Source organism: Saccopteryx bilineata, chromosome 4 (assembly GCF_036850765.1).
Source record: "Saccopteryx bilineata isolate mSacBil1 chromosome 4, mSacBil1_pri_phased_curated, whole genome shotgun sequence".
In the NCBI taxonomy this organism is placed as follows: domain Eukaryota; kingdom Metazoa; phylum Chordata; class Mammalia; order Chiroptera; family Emballonuridae; genus Saccopteryx; species Saccopteryx bilineata.
This window is the reverse complement of record NC_089493.1, coordinates 214,336,872-214,349,055: the sequence shown is the minus strand read 5'-3', so window position 1 is coordinate 214,349,055 and position 12,184 is coordinate 214,336,872. Positions and strand designations below refer to the sequence as shown.

General features: G+C 35.9%; 1 non-coding gene across 1 annotated transcript; it reads right to left on the bottom strand.

The window, feature by feature from the left end:
* Window positions 1-9,601: 9,601 nt before the first annotated feature.
* LOC136336691 (small nucleolar RNA SNORA48) lies at window positions 9,602-9,745 on the bottom strand. Its single transcript, XR_010731522.1, has one exon. It is a non-coding gene; the product is annotated as a small nucleolar RNA SNORA48 (small nucleolar RNA).
* Window positions 9,746-12,184: the final 2,439 nt, after the last annotated feature.

Here is a 12,184-nt window from a genome sequence, read left to right as displayed (position 1 = left end):
TGGAAAGGTCACACTCTTTCTCAGAGTGGCCAGGTCTGGCCCTGCCTGCCTAACTGTAGCTGATTGGACTATAGCTGGACCAATCAGATTCCTTCTCCCCAGCATTTGGAAATAAAGTATGGAAAATTTAGTCTGATGGATTCTTTAATTATACAGTAACTTAAACCAAGCCTGTGATGATTCTGTTTGGCTCATGTGAAAAGAAGTAGAAAAGGATGGGACAGAGAGTAGAGAAAAATGCACTTTAGTTCTTGGTGGATGTTCTATTTCTATCCTGATCAGAGCTTTGTTAGGCTCTGTGGTCTGTTTCTGATTCTCTCAAATAAATTATCCAAAGAGCTTAGGTGCTTCACCCTTGAACAAACATATGGTCTCAAACTAAGATAGGAATGTCCTAAGAACCATATGCAAAAACCTTGTTAGGGTAAAGGACCCTCATGTATTTCAATTAGTGGGCAGTGGGTTCTTGGCTCTTACATCTCTCACAGCTTTTGTCAGAGGTTCAGCTCAGTAGAGAACATTTAATGAAGTTTATAACTCAACTCTGAAAAGAGTGACTTATGTTGTGTGTCTAATTAGCCTGATTTCCTTTTTTTAAATCTAATTTTTTTTGTTTATTTATTTGCACCTTCTGCAAATCAATGTCGTTTATTTTGTTTTGTTTAAAGCAGCCACTTGAAATGGCTTGGAGAAGATTGACCTGTATTTGTAAATCACTTTGTTCCAATAAAACAAGAACACCAAAATTCTTGATACTTGTCACTTGAACCAGACTCTCAGGACTGAGGAGAATGCCGTAAGTATACTAAGTACTCAAACACAACATTGTATCCAAAATTCTATTACTAAGTACTCAAACACAACACTATATCCAAAATTCTTCCTCTCCTGCCACAAGAAAAAGAAGCCACGTTCCAATTATATTTCTCTGCACATCTCTTCTTATTCCTAAAGGGTTTTCATATTCACATCTGTATAATGGACTAGAACAATAGGCATAGATGCTCAGAGCAGAGAAACTGCAGTGTTCGTAACAATAAGTAAACAATGAAGGTCTATTGAAAGACTTTTCCAGGAGAATGGACCTGCTAAAACAGTGACCTTCCAGGTTTTCTTAGAGGCTGCTACAGGCAGGCCAAGGACTTTGGAGTGAGATAGGTCTTCCCAGCTTTCTACAAAAATGCCTTTGGATAGGTTATTTAAACTTTCTGAGGCTGTTTCCTTGTCCTCCTTACTTGTAAAGTAGAGTTAACAATAGCTATTATGTAGTCTGTTACAACAATGAAATGAAATGATGTATATAAAATAGCAATCACTTGGTGGCAGAAAGAAAGGAAGTTCTGTACATTTGGTGGAGCATTTATAATATAAATCTTCACTACCATGACTCAGATACAATGATCATTATATGATTGTACTGAGATTCATACATTTTCCCTAAATGTTTTTAGTGTTTGAAATTTAATGATTAAACCTCAAAATAGATTCAAATGAAATTAGATGACCCTCTGCATTGTGTTACTAAAATAACTGAAGTGTTTCACAGGGTTGTTTCAACCTATAATTCTCCCACATGAAAACTGGTGATACTAAGGGTAACATGACTTAATAAAAAGTAAAGGAACTTCTCTGTACACTCTCACTGCGGAAGCTCCACTTGTTGCATAATTAACATCATATGTTAGGGCAAAAGGGTCTGCTCCATTGTGGAGTAAGGCAACTGCAATAGTTCGTATTCCCCCAAAATTCACAGCCTGAAAGAGACATCTCTTTAGAAATTGTGATTGAATTTTGTAACTTTCATTGTTAGTTATCCCATTCATTCAAGAAAAACATTTAAAAATATCTACTATGTTTTAAGCAGTGCTGATACAATTATGGGTAAAGCTGACTTGGTCCTATCCTGGGTAAGTAGTCTCCCTGTCTTTGCCACTTCGACTTCTGGCTTCTGATCTCACCATTAACAATCTGTGGTTTGTGCCTCTGTTGTTGTTGGAAATCATGGTATTTAGGATAAAATTTAAACTTATTAAGGCATATAGACTTTTTGTAATGTGGCCCCAAGTAAAGTCTTGTAGCTTCCTTCCTTCAGCCCTACAGTACAAATTGAACTCCTTGCAGTTCTTCCATGTGAGTCTTCCTTTTTTTCCTCCCCTCTTCTCTCCTTCTTTATACCTCTCTTGGCTGTCTCTGTGACTTGGGTAAGATGTTATTGCTATCCAGAATTTCTTTGTAACATCACAAGCCAAGTGAAAGTTGTGGTGGCATTGAATCAATGTGCCTATGAAGGGATCACCTGGGGCAGTGGTTCTCAAAGTGTGTGCCAGGGCACACTGGTGCATCCTAGAAGATTTTCAAGTGTGCCTTATGGAATTCCAGAAAAATATGTGCCTGTTGGGGACCTAGAAACCAACAGGGTTCTTGGAGTTTAGATTTTGGGTGGGGAATTGGCTGTAAACTGACAGTCTGCCCAACCCCCCACCTCACTTGCCTGATTAGGTTGCAAAAGGCTGTTAAGCTGTGGTGCTGGATTGTTTATACTACCTCCTATGTTCCCCAGAACGACTAGAGGCAAGTTCCTTCCTCTATCCTTTGTTTGGTATAAAGTTAAGATTTGCTAATGGCCTCACTTTGCTCTATAAATAAAGCAAGATGCAGTTTTGGGACATGCTTTTTTCTTGCCAGTAGCAATTACAGGGCCCTCCTAACCCCGTATTTTCTTAATTCTGTGTATTTTCTTAATTCCGCACTGTTCCCACTCAGGACCTGGAATTACTAGCTGCGCTGGTTTGCAGCATGTGCCCAGATATAAAAATAAATATCGTTACTGGATTATACCATTTCATTACAGAAATACCACTCTTTTTGTTAACACATCATTATTATATTTATTATTAACACATCATTATATCATTTTTAGATAAATACACCCAAATAAAATTGATAGATTTTTAAAAAAGAAATGTGATATTGAAGAATCCAATTCTGGAAGTGAGCAAAAGTTAAGTGTAAATAAAATAAGACTTGAAGGCTTATGGTCAGAATTTAATTTATAGCATTTTCCATCACTTAACACTGAACAATATGATTGGATTAGAAATCCATTCATGGAAGCTTCAAGTGATTTTGGTTTAACATTAACAGAAGAAGAACTGGCAGCTATATCCACTGGTCATGATTGATGATTAAACATAAGAAATTGTCTCTTGAAGCCTTTTGGATTTCTATAAAAGAAGAATATGTGGCAATATCTAAAAAAGCTTTGAACATTTTACTACAATTTTCAACATCCTATTTATGTGAATTAGGATTTTCTGCCCTCAACACAGTTAAGAGTAAAAAGAGAGAAATTCTTCAATGTATTGATGAGGAAATGAGAGTTTGCCTTTCAAATATATACACAAACATTGAAGAAATTGCTAGGACACATCAGACTCTTGTTTCTCATAAACACAAGAATGAAAAAACTTAACACATTCATGCCAGGACCTGCCAAATTTACTAAATCTTACTAAGAATGTATCTATATATATAAAAAGATAACATTTTTGTCTTTTTTATATTTTAATCCCTCTTTTATATGAATTCTAAAAAGCATAACAAAAATGTAACATAAAAATGTTTTTTAATGTCAGAATAAATTTAATTTTGTCATATTTATTTCATTTAATTACCATAAAAGCAAGCTTGGACTTTATATTTTTTTCTTTAATATTTGACTTAATTATTATAACATATTTCTCAGAAATTTGTATATAGTGCACCTACAATTATTTGTAGGATTTTAAATGTGCCCTGACTTCAAAAAGTTTGAGAACCACTGACCTGGGCTGATAGGATCACAGGAAGTCTCAGGGAAACTGCTTGAAGTGGAGGATGGGAGGAAAGCTATGATAAAACTCAGAGTGTCAGCTGTGTCATCAAGAGTCAAGGTGGGAGCCTCTCAGTGCGGAGGATGACCCAGCTCTCCAGAAGCAATTGTTAAGCATTTCCAACTCCAGGGGAGGGTTCCTCGGACCTTGGCCTCTGCAGCAGAAGAGTGGCCAGATTTTCTAAACCAGAAACCAGGAGCTCAGCTATAGGTGAAAGAGAGCCAGCGGAGGCATTCTCATGAAAACCTGAGCTCCTCTCCTGCTATGGTAGGATCTCAAAACCTTTTTCTGTGACCAGGCATCATTGGAGAAAGAAATGAGGAAAAAAAGCCTACACATCTGCATAGTTCCTCTCCCCAAACAACGTTTAGTGTAAAATCAGAAAAGACTCAATTACATTAAATTAGCAAGTTAATTTCTGAAGTCTTGCTACTAGTAAAAATGAAAACACCAAAAATAATGAAATCAGCTAGAGATCTTATCTCGCGGGTGTCTTTGCGCGTGCACGCACAGTACAGTATATCTGAGCTACAGTGAGTAAATTTTGATTTTAATGTATATTTCTGTCTGTTCTACTAATTCAGACTTGGCTCATGTTCTGTAATATTGTTAGTCACCTCTTCTCTTATCCCCCAAATAGATTTTAAATTTCTTTTTGTTAAAGTTGTGTTGTACCTCTTGATAACCTCAAATTCTCACGATGTGCTATACAAAGTAGGCTCCCAATGTAGTAATAAGTTTGTCATGGCTTATGTCATTATCCCTCTAACTGAAGGCTATATGATAGACTAATTTAGGGATAGTAGAGAATGTACTGGCATGAGACACTGCATTTGCTTCTCCAAATTCAGGAAGTTTTCTTTCTTTCTTTTTTTTTTTTTTTTTTTGTACTTTTCTGAAGCTGGAAACGGGGAGAGACAGTCAGACAGACTCCCGCATGCGCCCGACCGGGATCCACCCGGCACGCCCACCAGGGGCGACGCTCTGCCCACCAGGGGGCGATGCTCTACCCCTCTGGGGCGTAGCTCTGCCGCGACCAGAGCCACTCTAGCGCCTGGGGCAGAGGCCAAGGAGCCATCCCCAGCGCCCGGGCCATCTTTGCTCCAATGGAGCCTTGGCTGCAGGAGGGGAAGAGAGAGACAGAGAGGAAGGAGGGGGTGGGGGTGGAGAAGCAAATGGGTGCTTCTCCTATGTGCCCTGGCCGGGAATCGAACCCCGGGTCCCCCACATGCCAGGCCGACGCTCTACCGCTGAGTCAACCAGCCAGGGCAGGAAGTTTTCTTAAGGATGTAAGCCTTGAATAAAAGAAATGAGGAAGCTGAAAAAATAAGGCTATCCATGAAAGAATACTGGTTTATGAGAAGTCCGACAGAGGAAAAAGATGAATGTGTGGAGACTGCCTTGGAGACCAGAGCAGAGGTCTGCAGCATGAAGTAATGAAATTGTTTGGGAAAATGGAGATGAAAATGTGATGTTCGCTGTCAGATCTTAAAAGCAAAGCGGTATGACCTGGGGACATAGAGATTCCTTGTCATATAAAATAACAATGAGAGGGACAAAGGGTGAAAGATAGATTTGATAAAAATATTTGGGATGATTAAAAAAAGAGAGAAAAGTGGGGAAATCTGTAAGAAAAGTTTTTTGTTTTTATTTATTTATTTATTGTATTTTTCTGAAGTTGGAAACGGGGAGGCAGTCAGACAGACTCCTGCATGTGCCTGACAGGGATCCACCCGGCATGCCCACCAGGGGGCGATGCTCTGCCCATCTGGGGCATCACTCTGTCACAACCAGAGCCATTCTAGCGCCTGAAGCAGAGGCCATGGAGCCATCCTCAGCGCCTGGGCCAACTTTGCTCCAATGGAGCCCTGGCTGTGGGAGGGGAAGAGAGAGACAGAGAGGAAGGGGAGGGGTGGAGAAGCAGATGGATGCTTCTCCTGTGTGCCCTGGACAGGAATCAAACCCAGGACTCCTGCATGCCAGGCTGATGCTCTACCACTGAGCCAAACGGCCAGGGACTTTTTGTTTTTAATATGCAGGGATTTGCTTTGTGCATAGTGGGGACTAAATAAATGTCAAATATAATAACAAATAAGTTTATAATTGAAGTGAATATATAAACTTTAATAAGTTAAAAATACAGATAAAAACTCACTTTATACATTAAATGAGTTAATTACATAACATAAAGTACAAATAAAAACAAATATAAGATACAAAAAGATTTATGAATATGTTTATATATAAAATATCTGTGATATCAAAGTTGTGTGTACCTCCCTACCAAATATCCATTGTCTGTCACTGAAGTGCTAGTTTTCAGCATAACTTAATTCATGATCATAAATATTTTTATTTTTTAACTAGATAGCTATTGAACTTCAAAATACACTACGTGCCATAGAAGACATCAGAGACACTGTTCTTTCCTAGTGGGTTCATAATATAACTTAGATGGGCCACTTTTTTTTTAACTTAATGTGTGTCCATGGCTCATCAAACATTTTAATATCCCAAAGGCCAAAGATGCACTGCACATTTATATTCAGGTTCTGCTATTTATATATTGTAATGTTCTGGGATCCATATTACTTTCAGTAACACTATCTTGTTCTAAAGGGCAAAGTACATAGAATTCTGAATAAGTTCATTTCTTTTTCCTCTTCTTCTTCTTCTTCTTCTTCTTCTTCTTCTTCTTCTTCTTCTTCTTCTTCTTCTTCTTATTCTTCTTCTTCTTCTTCTTCTTCTTCTTCTTCTTCTCCAAAGGAAAATTGTCAATATTCTTAAGAATTTTAGATCAGTGGGCACTGAAATTCTCTTTTATTCATTGCTGTTTTCACTAACTACTTGATATTAAGGACTCTTATTTTCATTATCTCACTAATTATTTCTTTATTTAAAATTAATCCTTTTGAACTAATCAGCAGCAACTGTGATCATTAGATACTGATTAGAAGTGATGCTCAATCTCCATTTTTCTTCATTGCCTTCACAGAATCAGAGGACTTGAGGGTTAGAAAGAATCATAAAGATTATTTATACCAATAGTCCCCAATGCATGTCCACAGACTTGTTGACATAAAACATCAAAAGATATTAAAAATAAAAATTCCTGAAGGCTCACCTACCTTAGAGTAATTGAATCAGAATCTACAGGGTGTGGTCCAGATCATCTGTGACAGCAGGGATTCTAATGAGGAGCCAGACTGGGAACTAATGAATCAAATTGACTATTTTTCTGTTAGAGAAAATGACTTTCACACATAGGCTAACTGCCATGTACCAGATTCATGTAGGTTTTTGCTGTCAGATTTGGAAATAAAATTTAAATTCACTTTTTCTTAATCTAGTGGTCTTTTTGAAACAATACACTGCTTCACTTAAGAAAGAATTTACATGTGAGATATTTCTTTGTTCTAGGTGACCCATTGTCAGTTCTTACCTATTATAATCCACAAGAGAATTCTCTTCAAAGCTAGTTTACAAATTGTGTGGGAAAAAAAGGCATACATTTTTAACCCAATGCTTTATCTTGATTGCTCTTTTATTCTATTTTGCCAATCATGACTCTGAATGACATTTGGTTTTTCCAATCCATAATCAAAGGTTCATTGATGTCATCAATAGAGGCTATTTAAGAGTGTGTTCTACAAATTCCGATTGGCAAACTATTTTAAACAATAATGAATTATTGGAATTGATATCTAGCCCCTGTAAAATACTAATTTTGAAGAAAAACAAGTAACTAAATCAATGAATTCTGTTCAAGATGATTTAAATATCCTCTGTAGGGGCACCTTTGGGTTGTTTTACTTTTTTTCAGTTTTAAACAACAGTATGACGAACATCCCCTATATCCATCTATATTAAGAGCTTATAGTCATTAAAATGTAAAATACATATGAGCTTTGACCTAACAGGTACACAGCTAAATATACTAATTGTTCTTTAAAGATGAGAACCTCCAAAACATACCCAACGTAGAAAGACAGCACTCCCAGTCAATAATCTTCTAAAGGTTTGACCAGGTGCAGGTGGTGGCACAGTGGATAGAGCATCAGACTGGGAGGCAGAGGACCCAGGTTCGAAACCTGATGCCGCTGGCTTGAGCGCAGGCTCATTCAGCTCAATCATGGGCTCACCAGCTTGAGCACAGGGTCGCTGGCTTGAGAGTGGGGTCACTCGCTCTGCTATAGTCCCTTACCCCGTTCAGGCACATATAAGAAAAAAGCAATCAATGAACAACTAAGGTTCCTTTCTTGTCTGCCCTTATCTTTCCCTCTCTCTGTCTCTGTCAAAAAATAAAAAACCTTCTAAAGGTTTCTTTCTTTACTTGACTTGGCACATATGCTGGTCAATAATGACAACAGTTTAGGGTGCTATCTACTGTATGACCCTTATATTTTTCTTTCATTATTTTGTCATTTCAGTTGGTTGAAATATGTTGCAAATAAAACATAGTCATGGACTCATATGCATATCACAAATACAGATTTACAACATGTCATACCACTTACATGAATATCAAAATGCATGAAAAATTAAGAGATAAATTTAAGCAAAAGAGTTCAAGATCTGTTCACTGAAAACTACAAAGCATTGATAAGAAAAATTAAAGTATATGAGAAGACATATGGTGTTCATGAATCAGAAGAATCAATATTGTTAAGATGTCAGTACCCTTAAATTGATATATAGAGGCGATGCAATTCCAACCAAATTCCAGCAGTTTTTTTGGAAAGAAAATACCATGCTGTTTTAAAAATGTTTATGGAAATTCAAAGGGCCTAGATTAGCCAAACAAGTTTGAAATAACAATTCAAATGACTTATTTCAAGACTTACTGTAAAGTTAAGCAATTAAGATAAAGTGGTATTGATATAAAGGTAGACATAAATTAATGAAACAGAATATAAAAACCAGAAATAGACTAACACAACAGCTGTTAATTGACAGCTATAATCCAGAAATTTCCTTTCTAAGGATTTATCCTAAAAACACAGTTAGAGATAAACACTAAGATTCATCTGTAAAGATGTTAAACTTAGCATATTTTTAATAAAAAAATTGGAAATAATATAAAAAATAGGAAATTAAAATATAAATTTTGGTATATGTATATGATGGAATTCTATATAGCTTTCAAATATATATTGCAAAAGTACATATGTGTATGTACACATACTGTATGATTCCAATTTTGTAAAAATAACCTATTGGGTGCAACAAAACTGACCAATATGGCATGGATGAAAATGTTATCAAAGGTAATTTCTGAGCTATAGGACTGTAATATAGTTATTTAATGCTCTAAATTCTAAGTCAGGCTTTTGCAAACCTGTTCTTTTAAAAATATAAGATAGTACATATTTTAGGCATTGCAGACACTATGGTTTCAGCCTCAATTACTCAACTGTTCCACTGTAGCTTAAACAGCCATCGACAATCTGTAAAAAGTTAGTGTGGCTATAAAACTATATTCCACTAAAACTTTGTTCACAAAAATAGCTGATGGGAAGAATGTAGTCCATGGGCTGTAATTTGCCAACTGATTTAGATGTGTCCCAGAAATTTTGATATGCTCTCTTTCCATTATATTTAGTTAGAAATGCTGTCTAATTTTCAATTTGGTTTATTCTTTGACCCATGATTTTGTTAAAAGTGTGTTATACAGTTTTCAAATATTTGGAGATTTTACAGGAATCTTTCAGTTTTTTGTTTGTTTGTTTTTATGTGCCCTAGGAATGAAACAGCTCTGGCCATCAATACAGGCATCAAGCTAGGATGAACTAGGGCTGAACACCTGCTTTGCCCCTGACTGATATGAGAACAGCACCACTAATCAGGTGCCTCCTTGCCCATTGCCAGGGGCTTCAGTTCTTGATATCTAAATTAATTCAACTGAGGTCAGAGAACATGCTTTGATTTAATTTCTTTTAAATTTATTGAGACTTTTTTTACAGGGGCAGGAAATAATGTGTCTTGGTAAATGTTTTCTGTTCATTTGAAAAGAATGTATATTCACTTTATTGTTGAGTGGATGTTTTATAAATATGTATTGGGTCAAGTTGGTTCATAGTATTTGTTCAGTCTTCTAACTCATTGATTTTTTTTACTTACCCTACAATAATTAACAGAGGGATGTTTAAATTCCTGACTACAACTATGGATTAGGCTGTCTCTTCTTGTGGTTCTAGTAGTTTTTTTTGCTGTCTACATTGAAACTCTTTTCTTTGTGTCTGAAAGATTTCCTTTGACTTTTCTTGTAATGCATATCTGCTGCTAATAAAAATTTTTAGTTTTTGTAAGTCTGAAAATAGCCTTTATTGACCTTTATTAAAAGATAATTTCACTGGATGTAGAATTCTAGATAAACATTTGAAAAACACTCTCAGCACTTTAAAGACAACTCCACTCTCCTCTTACTTGCATTTTTCTTTTTTTTTATTGATTTTAATTTATTGTATTTACATAGATTCTAGTGTCCCTCCGAATGCATCCCCTCTCCCCCTAATGCCCATTTGACCTTTCCCTCAACATCCCCCTTGCCCCCTCCCCCTAAGGCCCTCCTTCCCTCCAGGATTTGCTGTCTTGCTCTCTATTATGTGTATATAATTTCACCAATCTCTTTTCCTTCTCTGATCCCATTCTATCATCTCCTTTCCTTCTGTCTTTTGACTCAGCTTGCAGTTTTCTGACAAGAAATCTGTCATCTTTTTGTTTATCCTTCTGTATATAATGCATCTTTTCTCTCTGATTCTTTAATTACTTATCTTGAACAATTTGATTATAATGTACCTCAGCATAGCTTTCTTTATACTTCTTGTTCTTGGGGTATATTTATTTTCTTATGGTTTTCAACAAATTCAGAATATTTTCAGCTATTATTTCTTTTAATATTATTTATTTATTATTATCCTTCCTTCCTTTGAGAAATCTAATTCTTTGTTTATTAGCCTGCTTTAATTTTTCTCTAAAATTTATAGAAGATTGGTTAAAATTTTCAAGTGTTTACTTCTCTTTGTTTCAGTTGGTATAGTTTCTATTGCTATGTCTTATGCATGATAATTTGTCCTTATATAGTGTATAATTTATTGTTAATCCATCCAGTGTAACTTACTTTGTCTTCATTGTAGTTTTCATGTTTATAAATTCAATCTGTGTATATATTTTTAAATTTTGTATCTCCCATGTCTGTAGTTAACTTGTTTGAAATTTCTTCTTGCTATTAAATACATGGAATACCATGCTAGTAACTGTTTAATGTTCTTGTCTGGTAATTCTGACATCTGTGTCAGTTCTTGGTTAGTTTTGATTGATTTATTTTTATCCTTATTATGGGTCATATTTGGCTACTTTTTTTGTATACTTGGAAATTTTTAATCAAATCCAGACGCTATGAATTTGACCTTGGCTTTTGTTAGTATCATTACATGCATGTGGTGATCAGTACTGCAGTGCAAACTCAAGGAGGCCCTTCTGCAACTCTTTAGAGTATTTTCTCTGTGAAGCTTTCTTCTTTCTCGTGTTCTGCCCTGCATAATCTAGCCACTTGACCTTCCTAAATTCTCAGCAACATATTCTCAACTCAAGGAGTCCACTGAACTCAGCCTGTTTTGCCTAGGGGTTGTTCTTATCAACATTTATTTTTGGGATCTAATACAGTATCCAAAACATAGTAAGTTCCATGGAAATGAGATTGAATAACATTTTTTTCTGATTAAAAAGGTGTCTGCCCTTGCCACACACATAAAAGAACCTTTTCACTTAAGTGAAACATTCATAGGAACACATCAGTTCCTCTTAGCCTCATAAAATGCCTTATGAATTAACGACTGACCTTGATACCATTGGTTTCTCAAGAAATATATCAAGTTATCTGCAATAATGCATTGGTTTTAAAATATCACAAGATGAGTACTATTTTCCCAGTTTAATGGTGATAATACAGGTCCCTATAAATATGTATTTAAATTAATATAAAATATTTATAGATATATAAGCAATTATATTTAATTTTTCTTATTGGAGGTACTTAACCTAGTGGAATAGGTCCCCTTATCCATGGGGATATGTTCCAAGATCCCCAGTGGATGTCTGAAACCACGGCAAGCACTGAACCCTAAAATACTATATATTTTTTATGCATATGTACACTTTATGGATTCTCTTTGACCTATCTAAAGTCCCAGAATTACTACTTTAGTGCTTTGGTGCCATTTTTAAGTAGAATAGGGGTTGCTTGAACACAAGCACTGCAATACCCTGACATTCTATCTGAAAACCAGTAGCTACTAAGTAACTAATGGGCA